Source organism: Lissotriton helveticus, chromosome 2_1 (assembly GCF_964261635.1).
Source record: "Lissotriton helveticus chromosome 2_1, aLisHel1.1, whole genome shotgun sequence".
Lineage (NCBI taxonomy): Eukaryota > Metazoa > Chordata > Amphibia > Caudata > Salamandridae > Lissotriton > Lissotriton helveticus.
The window spans coordinates 940,201,555-940,218,368 of NC_136059.1; the positions used below are offsets into that span (position 1 = coordinate 940,201,555).

The 16,814-nt window shown below is 42.7% G+C and overlaps 1 protein-coding gene across 4 annotated transcripts in view; it reads left to right on the top strand.

Moving 5' to 3' along the window:
• The window catches only part of HSD17B3 (hydroxysteroid 17-beta dehydrogenase 3), a 910,057-nt gene that overhangs the window by 185,622 nt on the left and 707,621 nt on the right, over nt 1–16,814 (top strand). The gene's annotated exons all lie outside the window — the stretch shown is intronic.

The window sequence follows — 16,814 nt, forward strand, 5'->3', positions numbered from 1 at the left end:
TCCTGCCCCAACACACTCATCTCTATCTCATTTTACCACATCATTAAATACCTCCATCCCAATTCAATACCCCCGATATCAGCCTCTTGCAATACCCTGTTTTTGTTACGAAAATCATGTCCTTATCCTTGATATCCTCTAATTCTTCACTCTGCTTCCACTAATCAATACCGCATGGTAAATCCCCAACTCAGTGCAATCGTCTCTGAACATGCTCTCACAAGCAACACCTTCATGTCCAATTCTCTTTGTGGCAAACCATTAAATCTGACAAATAATCTTTAGCTACCTAATGACCTTTTATCTTATAGTCTAGCTCACCCTTTCCATTCACTTCCTCATCCACATGACCATACATTTCCTTCCTCTGTCTCCTCTCCAGTGCCTATTGTCCTCACCAATCCCATGTCTACTTTCAAATACTCACACTGCTCCAAGAGCCCCTCATTGTTTTGCCAAACTCACCTTCTAACCTCTTAATCATTAGTTCACCTCTTTCATCGCCTACCGTGTTGGCATGAAGACCATTTCATGGCTTTGGAAATCTGTGCAGGCCGCTGTAGCAAGCTTTTTTGGCTTAACTTATGGGAGAGTAGCTACCTCCTCTTACTCAAACTTTACAGTGACTGGTGGTGGTTGCTCTTTGATTATATGCTGTTCTCCATTTTCTTAGCCTTCTGATGTCCATCCTAGAGATCCCAGCTTGTGTATCCTCTTCCTTTCCCTTTTTAACTGTACCCTTCTGGATAGGCTGCACGGGCTTTCCCCATGAAAAGTTCTTCTAGTTCCCATTACTGGTGTAATTTGCCTCCATACTATCTGAGAGATGCATTATGAATGTATGATGTGTGTGGGATGTGTGGTTCACGGGTTGACTAGTGAAGGTGGAGTGCATTTTGACCTATAAACAGTTGACACTGTCCTGGGCAACAACATGGCATCTGCAGGTGCAAATCTACACATGCACATCTTTGAACTAGAACATATAACAGAAAATATAGAATCCAACATGAAAATTGCCAAGTTGTGGCATTTTATAGATGATGTTCTAGGAATCTGGATTTGCAATAAAGAGGCAGTAATGGTATATAAGGATTATTTGTTATCTTTCAGTCAAGTTTAACGTTAAAGAAGAGTAATCCAGAACTCCATTATCTGGTCACTAGCTGGCAATAAATTGTACATGGATTTGTATATGTAACCCAGTGATAGTAATAGCTTCCCATATGCATCATGCTTTCACCCTAAATGTCTCACAGAGAACTTGATATGTGGCGAATTGTTAAGGTTTAAACTTATAGTTATGGGTCAACAAAAGTATGTGCAGGTAAACCAAGACACACTGGAAATCAACCAAGCACAAGCAATGAGTGGCTTAAATTGATATTCAACAAGCTGATTAAAGAATTAAAGATGTTAATAAACACTAAAACTTATTATGAAATGATCCAATGTACAGAGTATATACAACTAAAACCATTGAGAGTATACAAAAGTAAAAGAAACCTCAAATATATATTAATCACACCTGGAATAAGATAGTTTTATGACTCACAGTTAGCAACCATATGCACTGGAACATGTTTGTGCTAAGGAGACTTAAACTTTAATAACATCTTGAACGAACCAATGGTGAAACATTTATATAAAAATATGAGTAAAGTGTTATTGGTAGACTCCCTCTGTCCCTATATAATAATCAGTAATCATCAGTATCTATTTTTTTTTCCTCATCAAGCAAAGTTTTAGGAGTTGGAGGAGTCGGGGGCCGCTTAACCCATCTGTTCCCAGTAAGGCGGATGCATTCATTTATGAATGGAGACTGTACCTAGCCTTTTCCATCAGGGCCCCTTTTTGTCTGCTTCCAGGCACAAGTTTGGTGGTTATGGGGAGCTTGTCATTATGACTACTCAGTTCAAGGCCCAGCTTGAAGTCTTTGTTGCCATTGCCTTAATCATTGGACATACTGTTGTTCATTTGATTATAACGTTCCCAAATACTCAAGAATTTAAACCTCTTGCTCTTTTTCCCTTTTTTGTCTAACATGTACACCCTGTGTATGGAAGTCAACCATTCATTATGTGTTGGTGGTACATCTTTCACCCATTTAATACCTTTCTCTCTTCTGGCTAGCAATATTAATATGAAGAGAATATTTTCCTGGCCTTTATTCATTTTAGGGTAATTTGAGTTATGTTGATTAATCCCAAAAATAACTGCTTCCACGCATACCTCTACATGTTGTTCCAACATCTCGGATAGAGTCTTACCCATTTGTCCCCAGAATGCCTCCAACTGTGTACAATACCAGAACATATGCAGATCCTCTGCTCTTTCCTTCCCGCATTTGGGGCAACATTTTACCTTATTACTGTTGAGCTTAGTCAGCCTTTTCGGATTCCAGTATGATATATGTGTTGTAAACAAGTGGTTTTTCCACAGGGGAGCGGATTTTACCATGCACCAACAGGTTGCCATTGATCTTTGCCAATATTGGAGTATATCTAGCTCTGGCAAGGCTTTTCCCCAGATTTCATTCAGAGCGTTGTATTCCGTTTCACCAGCTTGTACAGGCGCCCAGTACAAAAATGAGATTTCCTTTTTAAAAAAACTTTTTCTCAATGTTATCATCCCCTTGTAGATCTTCCTTTTTGTTTCTTAACCAACTATTGAGTTGGTAATATTTAAATCTTGCTATCGCACCTTGGGTCTTTTCATTTAGGATCTCCCAGTCTATGATTCTGTTGTTTTCTATTAGCTGTCTCCAGTTATTGATGTTCCTTTCTCTCAAAGGGTTCACCAATCTGTCCTTTAGACATTCAGGAGTTCCTGGGGATCCCAGATTGCTGCAAGCTTGCTGTAATAATGGATTTTTAAGGTTGTTCTTACTCCATACCAGGTTTCCGTGGCTCTCAAGGTCTTTAGTTTAATCTTCTTGAAGTATTTATGATGACCAAATTTATAAAGAAAGTGATTTCCTGCTGAATCGACTAAGGCTTTCATATATACCGGCCATGACTCCCAATTAACTAGTAGTTTCCTTATATTTTTTAATTGGAAGGCTCTGCAATATTCGAGGATGTCAGGACTCATGATTCCACCCTGCGCCTTATTCCTTCTTAATTTCTTCCAACTAATTCTTACCCCTTAGCGGCCCAGATAAATCTAGTTAACTCCCCTTGTAATTTTTTTATCTCCTCTATCTTAAAGTCTAACGGGATAGAGCTAAACAAATATGTGAACCTTGGTAGTATGATCATTTTAATAATTTTTGATCTCCCTAAAAAAGACAGCTGTAGACCTGCTTAAGCTTTAAGAAGCTTCCTTGCATCTTTGTAAACTGTCAAAGTTCATGCTGGCTATTCCATCTATATCCTTTATAAGATCTATCCCTAGATATTTTATTCTTTCTTTCACCAATGGGTTTCCAGAGTTGCTATTCCACTCTAGGATTTCAGATTTATATTGATTGATTCACCAGATATCCTGAGACTTCCCCAAACTGATCTATAATCTCTTGTACTTTGGGGAGAAAGATAGTTAAATCACTAGTGAATATTATTAAATCATCTGCATATAATGCTACTTTTTTCCCCAGCTTTGGTGTTTAAATGGTAGTATCCCCTCTTCCTTTCTTAGAAGGCACGCTAGGGGCTCTATATAAAAGTTAAAAAGTAATGGGGAAAGAGGGCACCCTTGTCTTGTGCCTCTCCGTATCTTTATTTTATCAGTATCTATTTTCACAGTCATTCATATTTAGCATAGTTAAGCGTTTGAGAAAACTGGTCACTCACAAGGTTTCTATACAAGAACTTGTACACATTCCAAACTAACAAAAATATAGCTGCTTGCACGCTGATTAGAAAACTTAAAATTCTATTCAGAAATTGTTTATTTCATACAAGACACTATTTTCAATACCCCTTTTCCATTAGAATTCCAGCCAATATGTTTCTTTATCTGGGTCACTCTTCCTAAGACTTTCTCATGGCTATGTATTTCTCAGGGCTCCACATTGTACAGCATTGTAGACAAATATCATTATATAAGACTTGAAGGTATGCACCAATTAAAGATATCCACTGAAGCAAATGACAAAAGTTGTCATGCACAACAAATGCATTAATATGTTCAACACCCAGACCACAATGACTAACAACTTGGCAAATGAACACAAGCGTTACTGACATAAATAGGAACTGAAGCTCAAGTGAACTGAACTGGAAACAGACAGCAGAACAAGCACTTCAAAATATCGTCGGCATATGCATGCTCCTTTCCTGTGTTTTTGTTGAAGGAAATCCAGGTATAGAGGGGTTCGTTCGGATCTTATGGAGTAGGGTCTCTAGGGTCAGAATGAAAAGGGACGGGATAGGGGGCAACCTTGCCTAGTGCCTCTTTCCAAATTAAAGGCTGTGGACAATAGGCCGCCTGATCTCACTTTGACAGAGGAGCCACTGTATAGGGCCAAGACCATCTTGGTGAAGGCCTCGCCTAGGTTATACTTAAGTTGGGTCTTCCAGAGGAACACAGGTTGCCAGATAATAACAAAGTACAAAATAATATCAATTAATACAACTGGTAAAAGAAAGGAACCCATACCCAAAAGCGCTCCCCGACCTCCCCCTACTCACCCTACCCACCCTGGACATTAAGCATGAGGGAAACAACAGCAGGTTGAGTCCCGCCACAGAAGTGCTACAGCAAGCAACAACAAACCAAATGATTAAGTGATGGATCCGTTGACAAAAAAGGCATTGTACCAATACATGCCATAGTCACTAACAATAGTGGCAGCGCCCAGGTAACGATGTGTGCTGTGTGTTCATGACTTGATAAAGGTATCAAAGCTGTGAGCTTCAGGTGGTTGGAGCATGTGCAGGAGTGTGTGTGTGTTCGTACATCAAACAAATAAGCGTAGATTAGGATAGACAAATAACCTGGTTTAATGGGCCCCCAGGATTTACATAGTTGTCCTTTGAAAAAAAGTGAGAACTAGTGATGTCCTGTGACGCGTGTGCAACATAACAGACACCGCCTTCCCAAAATATGGGTGCCAGGAATGTGAGGTAGAGAGTCTACATTAGGCTAAGGTTGGTACAATGCAGGATCCCCGTGCAGGGAAGCTGATGGTAAGTTATGACTGGGGCAGCCAGAACTAGTGTCACAAAGAGTGTTGAAACACGTCAGAACATTGAAAACAGTGAGCAACACTGAGCAATTTGTGTACAGGAATAGTAATGCATTGAAACAGTAAAAGTCCCTATGAAGGGTACAGAACCACAAATAGTATAAGGACACTGTGTCGTGCCAACTGGAAATACAGCAATTTTAAACAGCCAGGCAGCCTTGAAGTAATGGATATAGCCAAGGCTGGTGGCAGCCTTTATGTTTCATGACTTGGGCTTGACGGAGTGTGTTGGGTGGGTGTCTATTGAGACACCATCTCTTTCATCTAGAAAAGTTTGTAGTTCTCTGAGGTTGCAGAATATATGTTCTCTCTCTTCCGCCTGGATTCTGAATTTCGCTGGACCGAAGAAAGAAAACTGTAGATTTGAGTTCTTAAGCCTGGGTCAAAGTGCAAGGAAGCCCTTTCTGATCTCAATCATAGGTTTGGAATAATCATGCAGAGATGAAGATTTTTGGGCCTTTCCATAATGTATGGTTGTTCTTACGCACATAATAGTGTTGATGTCAGACCTTATAGAACAAAGTTCCTGGTGCACCATATCCATGTTAATTTTGGTGGATTTAGCCAGGCCGTGCACTTCTGCTAGTTTATTATTTTTAAAGAATGATGTCCATGGAATTGTTTATTTCAGTCTTACCTTTAATAGGTGAGTCAGGAAGGGGCGGTTACACCTTGGTGCGTTTGTTATTTGGTTTGGATTCTTTATCTGCCATGGTTTTGCCAGCAGAGAGACGAGGCGAAGTGCACGCCAGATTCGCACAATATAGATATTAGGGTCAGTGGCACCACGACTCAGTTCTGTAATAGGTAACAACAGTAGTGGTCATATGGCATGGTGGTGATCCGGCTCTGAGGGCCCAAATGTGAGGAAGGCATGTTGAGTGAGCAACTAGTATGGATTACCACCCCAGCGGAATAATAGAGACTAAGAGCACAGGTGTATGTGAGGATCCAAGCATGTGGGACATAAGCACACTTTATGGAGATGGGACTACTGTCAGCCTGGCAGAACCAGGTTAAAATGGGGATACAGGGTTCCTCAGGAAATAAGTTCGAGCCATGGAAGAAGAGGCCAGCAGGGTTCTGGTTAGAGGTGCTTAGTCGGTTCTGCTCAATTGGTTGTCAGACTAAGATCAATTGGGTCAACCGCTGCCCAGGAGCTCAGCGAATGTTGGAGAATATCAAGCTCTTCCCTAGAGCAGAGCTTCACATTAGGGTATGTTTCAAGGCAGCGCTTTCACTTTTCAATACCAATTTTGGTGTTGTCCTTGCATATTACCACTGAGTTGCCTAGATCATACATGTCACTGTGGAAGTGGCAAACTGCAGATAATTGGTGGGATCAGCGTGAGAGATTTGCTAGTGATCTGTGCTTGCCTCAGGGTGATTACCAGGTGGGGATCATCTGTGAAAAATTCAGTGCACCTCATGTTTGGCCATCATTTTAAGGTCAGGCATGTCGGTAGGCAGCTTCGATGAGATCAAGGAAGCAGCCACTATCCCCAAGGGAGATCCTACAATATGTAGGCTGCGAGATGTACTTTAAGTCTCTGGGGGCCATGTAAAAATCTTACTTGCCGCTTGTGGGTCAGCTGTGTCCCGACATCAGCGCCAGAATAGAACAGGTCGACCACCATCTCGTTGGTCCCTGCTTGCACGTGTCCAACATCCAGCATTCAAAAGGCAAGAACACCAGTATGTGCCAGCATTTCAGTGAGTAGGATTAATGTTGTCGTGCCACATGTGTTCTGATCCCCAGATCCGCTGGTTGTGTGCGTATTTAGGGCTGCAGGTTACTGTAGATTTTCGCTGATGTCAGTGGTGGAGGGAGCAGCGCAGTTAAGCTGCCGTACACCGTGCTGTCCAAGCCAAGCCCCCTCCTTCAGATACTTATAAATGCAATTTGTAAATATGCAGGCAGAGATATCTACCTTATGCTGGTCCTATACCATATGTGAGGAGTTTTCACCATATGCCCAGATATGGAGTTCTATGCTTTAGATGTAAATGTAGCAGTGGTAAGGGGAAGTGGCTGGAGAATGGGGAATATCTTCAACAAAGGAGTAGAAAAAGGTGAATTAAGGTTGGACACAGTGAGTGAAATACAATTGTTAAAACACACCTATAACACTGGAAGTCAAATGCAATTCACAAACGTTACATCCAGGTTTGCTCCCTTCGTACTACAGCCCTATCAGCCTCACATCTACTCTAATCACAACTTAAGTAAGTCAAACACCAAACATGGCTACTCACAGGTACTGCAAGGAAAGCCATAAATAAAGTTAGACATTGCAAATGTACTTTATGCATGACTGCTTCACTCTAAGTCAGAGGCAGGCAGTGAGACACTTTTAGTAGCTGCACTGCATGTCTGAGTTTGTTCCTGACGGTGTGTGGTAGCATAAGTAGGGCTTACAGTCCTTGTGTGGCCTCAGATCCCAGGTGACATTGCTCCCCATTCTCCTCCTCTTTCTGGCAGTGCTGTAGAATTACCCTCGGGCATTTCACTCTTCAGCTCAGGCTATTGGAAGATGAACGTCAGTCAAGAACAATTTCCCCATCTTAACCCATTTTGTCATAGGGCAGTAATGATTAAAAGGTCAGTTTATAACATGTCATGGTCAGTGGCGGCTGGCATGGCTCGCAGGTGGTGAGGCAGGGGCAGAATGTTGCAGGGAGGGACACGTGGGTGGATCGCAATTGCGGGAGGTTGCGCATAATAAAAAATACAAAACAAAAAAATTCACTTATCTTGCCGCCGAGTACCGCGTGTCTGCACCTGCTCTCCTTGAGGAACAGGAGCACAACCAGGCGCCACGGACCAATCACAACGCTGCAATGCAGCATTGTGATTGGTTTTGAGTGTCCTGATTGAGTGACAGTTATGCAGCCTGCATGGAGAATGGCGAAAGTGCGCATGACTGGTATGGGCGGCTCAAGAGGGCCGACCAAACAGTCATTGCGGACTTAGGAGTGGGCACACCACTCCTCCCCTGCCCTGCTCCGAGAGCAAAGCAGTTTCCCCACCAACCCACATGCAAAACAGCATAAACATCAAATGATAATAACTGAAAGTTATTATCATTTTATGTTTCTACTTCTCACACTGCTTGAAAGCAGTGAGGCGACGCACCTCCACCAAAGCGGAGGCGCCCCCAATGGTTAGGGTTTTGAGGTGACAAAATAGTTTTGATTAGGAATCATAGTTAACCACACCCCACCCTGTGACCAAATGGAAAGGGAAGAGTTAAGCAGAGAGTAAAATGCTGCTACTCCTTGTTCTCTGATGCCAGGTTATATCCACTTTCAGTTTTTCATCTAAGTATACCTGTTTTTCTCCCACGAACATTGTTTCTAGTTTTGCGACTCTTGTTTGGTAAAACAATCTGTGTTTTTTCTCCTACGTCAGGTGAGTGTTTGGAAAGAAGGCCAGCGGTGGTTACATTTGAAAGGTAGACACTGTTTGTGTTCACGCTAAGTATTATTTGGCTAAGGATATATTGTATACAGAGTTGTCTCATTGTTTTATGTCCTTGGAACACTGTATCCAGCCCTGGGGTTTCCGTTAAAAAATAATTGCTATGATGAGTCTAAGAAAAGGGGTTATGGCACATTATGGTTTGGAAACGAAGGCCCCAGTGCAGAGCTGTGCAAACAAACAGTACATGGTTAATATCCTGTATGACTTTGCTACTAAGATCACTTACTCCATCCTTTGCCTGCGTCTTTGACCAATTAGCAGTTCTGCATTTCAAAGGGAGTGTGTTCAATAGTAACATTATCAAGGAACACCGAATTCCATGATCAATGTTCCAGGATAGATATTTTTGTGGTTTCTTCACAGTGCATGATACAATTGTTGCATCAAATGTATCCTTATTAATACAAAATTCAGATTCCAGAGTTACACTTAAAAAGACCAAAAGACTGATTTAAAAATGTTTTAGCTGCTAAGCTGACCATGTACTACGAGTCTCCTGATTTAATGTAAACAGTTTTAAAGCAAAAAGAAAGTTTGTATAAAAAAACACAGGTTTCTTGAAGCAATTCAAACATTTCTGTACGCAAAAAGCACCTTAATGTATTTTTTTTACTTGTCAACATCCGATATCCCCATTGTACAACCACCGCCAGGCCTTGCACATAAGCACTAACCAACCAACATCCTAACTATTGCTTGTACTGCTGCAAGCGTATTCAAATTACTTCATTTCCTTCAAACTTTACTTTCTATTTTGTGTAAAAAAAAATCCCGTTTTAGAATATCAAAAGTTTATATAGCAGGGTTAAAGGGACTTGCTCAATGAACAGATAATAAGTGTGAAAAGTGCCTACGTACTACCACAGTATTATAAAAAGCTCTTCGTCCATTTGCTTGTGATGTAGCCTTACTTGTGTTGTATGATATGTAATTGCAGAGTAAATTTTACCAAGATGGACGTAGGCTTTCACCACTTTTAGCTTATCTTTACCAAGATGTCAAAAATACTTATAATGTTTACCAGATATGTATCTCTTGAAAGTTTATATTTCGCTTTTGGAAACACTAGTGTTGGAAATGGGATCCCCGGCTGGCCAGGGCTTTCGCCAAAGTCAGTCAGAGACCACCACCCCCAAGTCAGGGCAAGGGAGTTACACGCCAAGATAACCCCTACTCACCCTCTAGGTAACGTGGCGCGAGCAGCAAGGCTAAACTTGGAGGCGATGTAGGCTAAGTATTTGCGCACGCACCCCAGCAACAACAACCAAAGGCCCACCACAAAGGAAACTCCACACAAGGTTATATAAAAATAGCCTTTGTATTACACCAAAACACATTAGATAAAACACACACTTTACAATGTGCCAGAGGCACGGGCAGAATTTACAAGGGATATGTACAAGACAGGGCCACCTGGACCACTGTCAGGAATCAGAAGTAGCACTTTCAGAAATAGCACTTAGAAGGTAAAATATAGCACAAAATAGCACACAATATAACAATAGAGCGCACACCCAGTAATTACTGGTAACCAGGATCTCACTAGCACCACCTGTACTAGGGAGAAAACAACCACCTATGTATTACAATACCTGTAGGGGTGTAAGAGGAAAACACATGATGCAATGCATAACATTCATTCAGAGGTGTAAAGAGGAAAACACATGATGCATAATCAATACATTCAGAGGTGTAAGGCACATGACGCATAAAAACACATTCAGAGGTGCAGAAAGTACAATTGCGCCAAACCCACGTAAGTCACCACCTGTGACTGTCCCTAGGCCAACTGGCCTCTCTGGGGCTAGGACGCCCTGTGTCCAATGTCAGGGGGGGCCTAAACGTAGCAGTTGCCCACAAAGTGCTGGGCAACTGGTGCAGGGAAATTAGGGCAACGTTGGAGCCTCTCTGGCTCAAGAACCACCACCGTGGCACTGCAGAGCCTCTCTGGGCTCACAAAACGAATGGCCCTCTCAGAGCCTCTCTGGGCTCTTAAAGCAAGAAAATGTCCCCTCTGAGCCTCTCAGGCTCAAACACAACTGTGGCACCTTTTTGTGGTAGTCTCCCCTCTGGGGGACTCGAGGACAATGGCCCACGCTAGCTAGGAGCCCCGCTCGGGAGACTCGCTGTGCCTAAAATGCCCCTGGAGCCTCGTGGCTCTACACAAAAATGCCCCCGGAGCGTCGGAGTCCCCTCCCTGGGGACTCGAAATGCTCAGATGCCAGCAGGAGCCTCTGTGGCTCTAAACAGAAAATGCCCCCGGATACCGGAGCCTCGTGGCCCCAACAACCACAGCAATGCACAGGGGGGCGGGGCGCGGGCACCGGCAGTGTGCCCAGACACCTCCCCCTTCCTCTTGAAGCACTCACCGGGTCTGGCGCGGGGGCTTCCTCTCCTCTCGCGGGCGGGGCTCTCTCCTGGCACGGGAGCCCCGCGGCCTCACGCGCTGTTTCCGCTCTCCCCTGTCACCCTCCGGGGCTCACCTCTTCACTTCCTTGGAGCCCCGGGGAGGGGCGGAATGTGCCGGCTTCTTCTTCTGCTGCAGGAGCGCGGGGTGGGCTCCCGTCCGCTTCCTGTTGTCCCGCCGCAGCTTGCCTGACTTCCGGGTCAGACCTCGGGGACGCGCTGCAATTGGCCGGCCGGCCAAGCACTTCCGGGTCGTCGCGGGCAGCGCGGCGGCCCGTTCCAAACACTCGTAGGCGGGGGATGAGTTTACCGAGGAGTGGGCTCCCTCGAGGTAAACTTAAAATATAGCGGCAAGGTCCCTGGCAGGGTGGGCACCTGCCAGGGGGCAAATTAACCAAAATAAGCGAGGTGGGCACTCGCTAGGCAGGCAAAGCGCTCCTCAGCGCTAAAAGGCAATTTACAGCGCTCCCTGCGCTAAATGCCAAATACAGCGCTCTCAAGCGCTAGAACAAAATCAAGCGCTCCCAAGCGCTAGAGGACCAACATAGAGCGCTCCCAGGCGCTATAAGTAAAATAAAGGTCCCAGGTGCCCTCAGCAAGCAGGGCAGAGTTCCAGCAAGCCCTGGCCAGCCGGGGATCCCATTTCCAATAACGAGGGTCTATTTAGTAAGATGTAATACTATGTTTGGATCACAAAAGAGATGCAAAAACAAGGCTAAATCTTTTTTTGCTCATTTACTTTCCAGTGCTAAACTTGCTCAGTGCTGGAAAACACTCGAAAATAGTAGTGCTAAGCAGCGCATACGGCTGCTTTGAATTACTTTGCGCCAAGGCAGCGCACCACGGGTGATGCACAGTCGTTCCCATGCTACCACCCATGTTTTATGATGTTATGTCTTATTTACTTAAAAAAGTAGACAGGATGTAGTGTGAGAAAACAGAGCCCATTTCAAATAGGTGCTATTAAGGAGAAATGCTTTTGTTTCTTCTTTCTTTTCCGACTTTGTATGTGTGCTGTACTGTACAGGGCACTTACAAAGTGGAAAAAGGTGTCTGGTTAGTCTAAGCATGGTATTTTGTTTTGGGACGTTTCACTTCAAGTACAACACCTATGCTAGACTCACGAAGACACCCTTGCACTATGGTTCAAAGGTGTGTCTGTGGCGCATGGCACTAGGGAGAGGGGAGGAGAGTGCCATATATATCCACTCAGTTGAATGCTGTGGAAAAATATATAAATGCTGCATAGACTAGACACATAGTTTTCCAAATCAGTTGAATCATAGCAATATTATCCAGGCTACAGTAATTTTTCATGAAGCCTGCTTGTTCCAATGGGATTACCCTTTTTCTCCACCCAAATATGGAGATGTTCCAGTATGCTTTTTGTTAAAATCTTTCCAACTAAATCTAAAATAGTATTTGTCTATAATTTTGGTCTGATTTTTTGATCCATTTTTATGGAATGGTAGTATAACACTGCCTGGCCAGGATGAAGGAATATTACATTGTTGATAACAGTATCCGAATACTGGGGTTAGGAAGATAAACTACAATATATCTCCTTTTTTTACAGATATAGGTATCTTTCCAGTCCTATTACACTATCTCCTATCTCCTATTCCGAATGAAACTTTAAAAATAAATAATGTAGGGGGGCCATATTTTAAGAGGGTAATTGGAGCTAACACTGTATGCAAATAAGTCAGTTCTTGAGCATGATTAGGGTCATAGAGCTCAGTAATATAATGTAACCATTAGTCGTCCCTGATTGGAATTGGACCCGATCGAACTCTACTCCAACAGTACTCAGAAATAATCTCCCAACATTTCCGGGCACCTTAAGGTAATCAGCTTCTCTTAGGGCTATCCATTTGTGATCTCTTTCCTGATTTTTTATGATAGCTTTTAGTCTGGCTCTTCCCATTTTCAACAGGCCAATAAATTGTCTCCTTTTATGATAAAAGGAGAGAATTGTTATGTTATGTTATTTATATTTTTTGTAAAGCGCAGTGGTTACCCAGTGGTGCTGTGGTGCTAGCTATAAGCATCTGAACAGAGGTTGACATTGGAATCCTATATACTGAAAAGCCAGGTTTTCAATCCCTTCCTAAACGTCATTAGATTGTGGTAGTTATTATATATATCATTCCAGGCTCTTGCGGCACAGGTGAGGAAGCTTCTCCCTCCCCAGTTGACTTTTTTTAACAGAGGGTACTAACACACTCATGGCACCTAAGGAGCTTAGGGCTCTTTTGCGGGCAAAGAATTGAAAACAGTGTTTTAGATATTCCGGCCCTGTTCCTTGAAGGGCTTTAAAAATGGCGCACAAGGATTTCAAAATGCACTCGTTGTCTAACTGGCAGCCAGTGCAGCCTTTTGATTTCCTTGGTGACAGATATAAATGTTGGTGTTCTGGTGAGCAGTCTTGCTGCCGCATTTTGCAGAAGTTGAAGTTTATTTAGCTGTCACTTTTGAATGTTCAGTTAGAGGCTGTTGCAATAATCCAGCCTTGATAGAATGAGAGATGTTATAACTATGCGTTGACTGCCCTCCGCAAGAAAGGCATTATTTTCTTGCCACCGCATTTATATGGTCACTGAAAGTGAGCTAATCCTCAACAATAATTCCCAAATTTTTTACTTTCCTAGTGGGTTTTGGGAGGGTGCCTAATTCTTGCGGCCACCAGCCTGAGTCCAGAAATTGGCATTATTTTCAAAGATAATGACCTCAGTCTTGCCCGAATTTAGCTTCAGGCAGTTCTGGATCATCCACATCTTGAATGAATTCATGCAGTCATGGAACCTCTTCCCCTTCTCTGACTACTGTCCCGGCAGCATGGACACCACAATTTGCGTGACATCCGCATATGAAGTAAGCTGTAACCCGAAGGATCTAATCAGGTCCGCCAGTTGAGACACATACACTTTGAAAAGGGTAGAACTGAGGGAAGCCTACTGTGGCACTCCGCAGGGTAGGGAAAAATGTTTATAACACAATTTGTCCAAAGCTACAATTTGAGTTCTCTTATTCAGGAAGGATTTAAGTAGCTGCCAGGCTGTACCCGGAATTCTGCAGGCCTACAGATGGTCCATCAGGAGAACATGGTGGACAGTGTTGAAGGCTGCAGAGAGATCCAGCATAAACAATGCTGCATTTCCTCCCTGATCCAGGGCTTCCCTTACTTTTTCGGTGAATTTTATAAGGGAAGACTCTGTGCTGTGCCCTTCCCTAAACCCATATTGTGTGGGGTCTAAAATGTTATTTGCCTGGAGGAAGGAACTGAGCTGTGTATTCATGGTCTTCTATACCAATTTAGCCGTAGGCTGAATGCGAAGGATGTGCTGGAAGTTATTAGGATCCTTAGGGTCCAGATTTAGTTTTTTCAGCAATGGCAGGATAGATGCTATCTTACTTGTTTTCGGATAGTGCCCTGACTCGATCGTGGCATTAAATAAGAAAGTAAGTGTGATGGCAATAGGTTTAGGGGCTAGTTGGATCACAGAGACTGGACAGGGGTCATAAGGTGAGCCTAATCTAACAGGGGCAAGGAGGTGCATGGTATCTTTGGTGGTCAGTGGGGAGAACTTGTCCATAGTAGGCGGTAGGTCAATTGCTAAATTGGCCCCCAGCGGGGAGGAACTAAAAGATGAGAAAATAAGCTTCACCTTTTGCAAAAAGAAGGTGGCGATTTTGTCATATAGCTCTTGACTGCTCTGAATTTTAGGTGGACCGGAGGCGGCAATCTGGTTACGGTCCTAAAGAGTTCTGTGGTTGAAGATTTGGCCAGTTTAGTTTGATTTACGAAAAACGCTCTTTTATTAATAAATAAGATCCTTTCATAGAGCGTAAGATTTTGTTTGTAAGGTTCTATCTCTGCTTCATTGTATTCTCCACTTCAGTTGTGTTCTAAATGCTTAAAAGCTTGTTTTTGTTTATTTACTTCATTAGAGTACCGGGGAGCTGTTGGTTGGGAACGTTTAGGAAACTACATTATCACAAGGGCAAATTTTTTACAAGCTGTCTCTATCCACTTTGTATAACAGATGGTAGCTCCCTCAACCTTTGTGGGTAAGGAACAAGCTGATGTCGTAAGAAAGTCTTCTAGCTCTGTGCCCTTAATTTTATTACATGCTCTTAATTCTATCTGACTCTTAGAGGCTCTCTTGCTATCATGTCGATCAGGAAGGACCAGCTCAAAAAGAATTGCTACATGATCTGTCCAAGCAAGTGACAGCAACCCCGTAAAAGTTAGCTATGGATGGTTGGAGAAAATCCCATCCAGGGTATGCCCTGCAACATGGGTGGGGCCTTCTACGTGTTGCCTTAAATCGACGCTACTCATCACATCGACAAGAGGGATTGTGTCAGGGTCAGCAGATGCTTCAAAATGAAAATTCATCGATCCTGGTGGTCCGTACAGGAGAATGGCCTTAAAGGAGTGCTGGTGGGGGAGGTAAAAACTAAAAGAAAGTACTTCACAAGCCGAATTGGATGCAGTCTGAAAGGCACTGTGTAATAAATTATGAGAAATTATGATAAATTATTGCCCCCCCCCCCCCATCCTGAGAGGCCTATCCTGTGTATGACAAAGGGCACCATGCAGAGTGGCTTTGACTAGATCTGGTCCTGAGGCATCATCTGTCCAGGATTCAGTAACAAACAACAATTAACCTGATAATCTCCTTATTTAAGGGGGCAACAAGTTGTGGGCCTGACTTACGTGCAGCAATCATGGAAGTCTTATTATCCTTGTCTGCAAATTGTTTTATACACAGTTCAGAATTATGGTTAATATCACGGTTCACAGTAGGACTCTTCCTAGGGATTACATAGGATGCGTTTTTGAGTTTAATACTTTTATTAGGCCTCCAAGGAGTTCTTCCATTAGACTTATTAAACTTCAAAGATTCTCCTTTATAGTTCCAAAACTCTACATCTATCATTCTAAAGTCTAACCAAAATGAAACATGTTGTGGTTGCTAAGGGATTTTTCGATTATATTGAAATTGGAAATCAGAAAAAAATCAAATAAAAAATAATCAATGGTAGAACAACCATCTTTTGACAGTTGTCATTGTCAATTCGGCCATTCACAGTCAAACATTCATGTTCTTTTAAGAAATCAAAGAGGATTACCCCTCTTTTATATGGTGTTATATTTTTTCATGGAACTTAGTGGAAGAATATTTAGGGCTTCATCTCAACTCAGGTCGGCAAAATCCTCTAGCGCATGATCAGACACTTTAGCGTTATCATCTCCTGCTACTAGAATCTGGCCACATTCCTCTAATTCCATAGTCTCAGAAATGAAAGAAAATAAAGCTTTATTCAAAGGGGTATAGGAGGCATTCATATACATTTGCAATACATAAAAAAAATACCTATACAATTACCGAAATTCCTAGTAATTTTTACAAATTGAATTAGGTTGGTTGAGTGAGTAAAATTACTATGAGATGTTATACTTATTACTTAAAAATATTACCACTCCCCACTAGCATACCCTTTCCTAGAGGAGTTAGCTTGACACCTAAATGCATAGTAGTTACCTGTATTAACATAGGTGGTTTGCCAGGTTTCCTGAATGCAGAAGATATCTGCCTCAAAAGTCTTTAAAGACTAGTTTACTTTGATCACAGGGAAAAGCCTGGCTTATTTTGGGTAAACACTTTTAGACCAGAATTAACTATGCTGATGGCTCTTGCTTCCCAGAGAAAGATTGTAATTGAG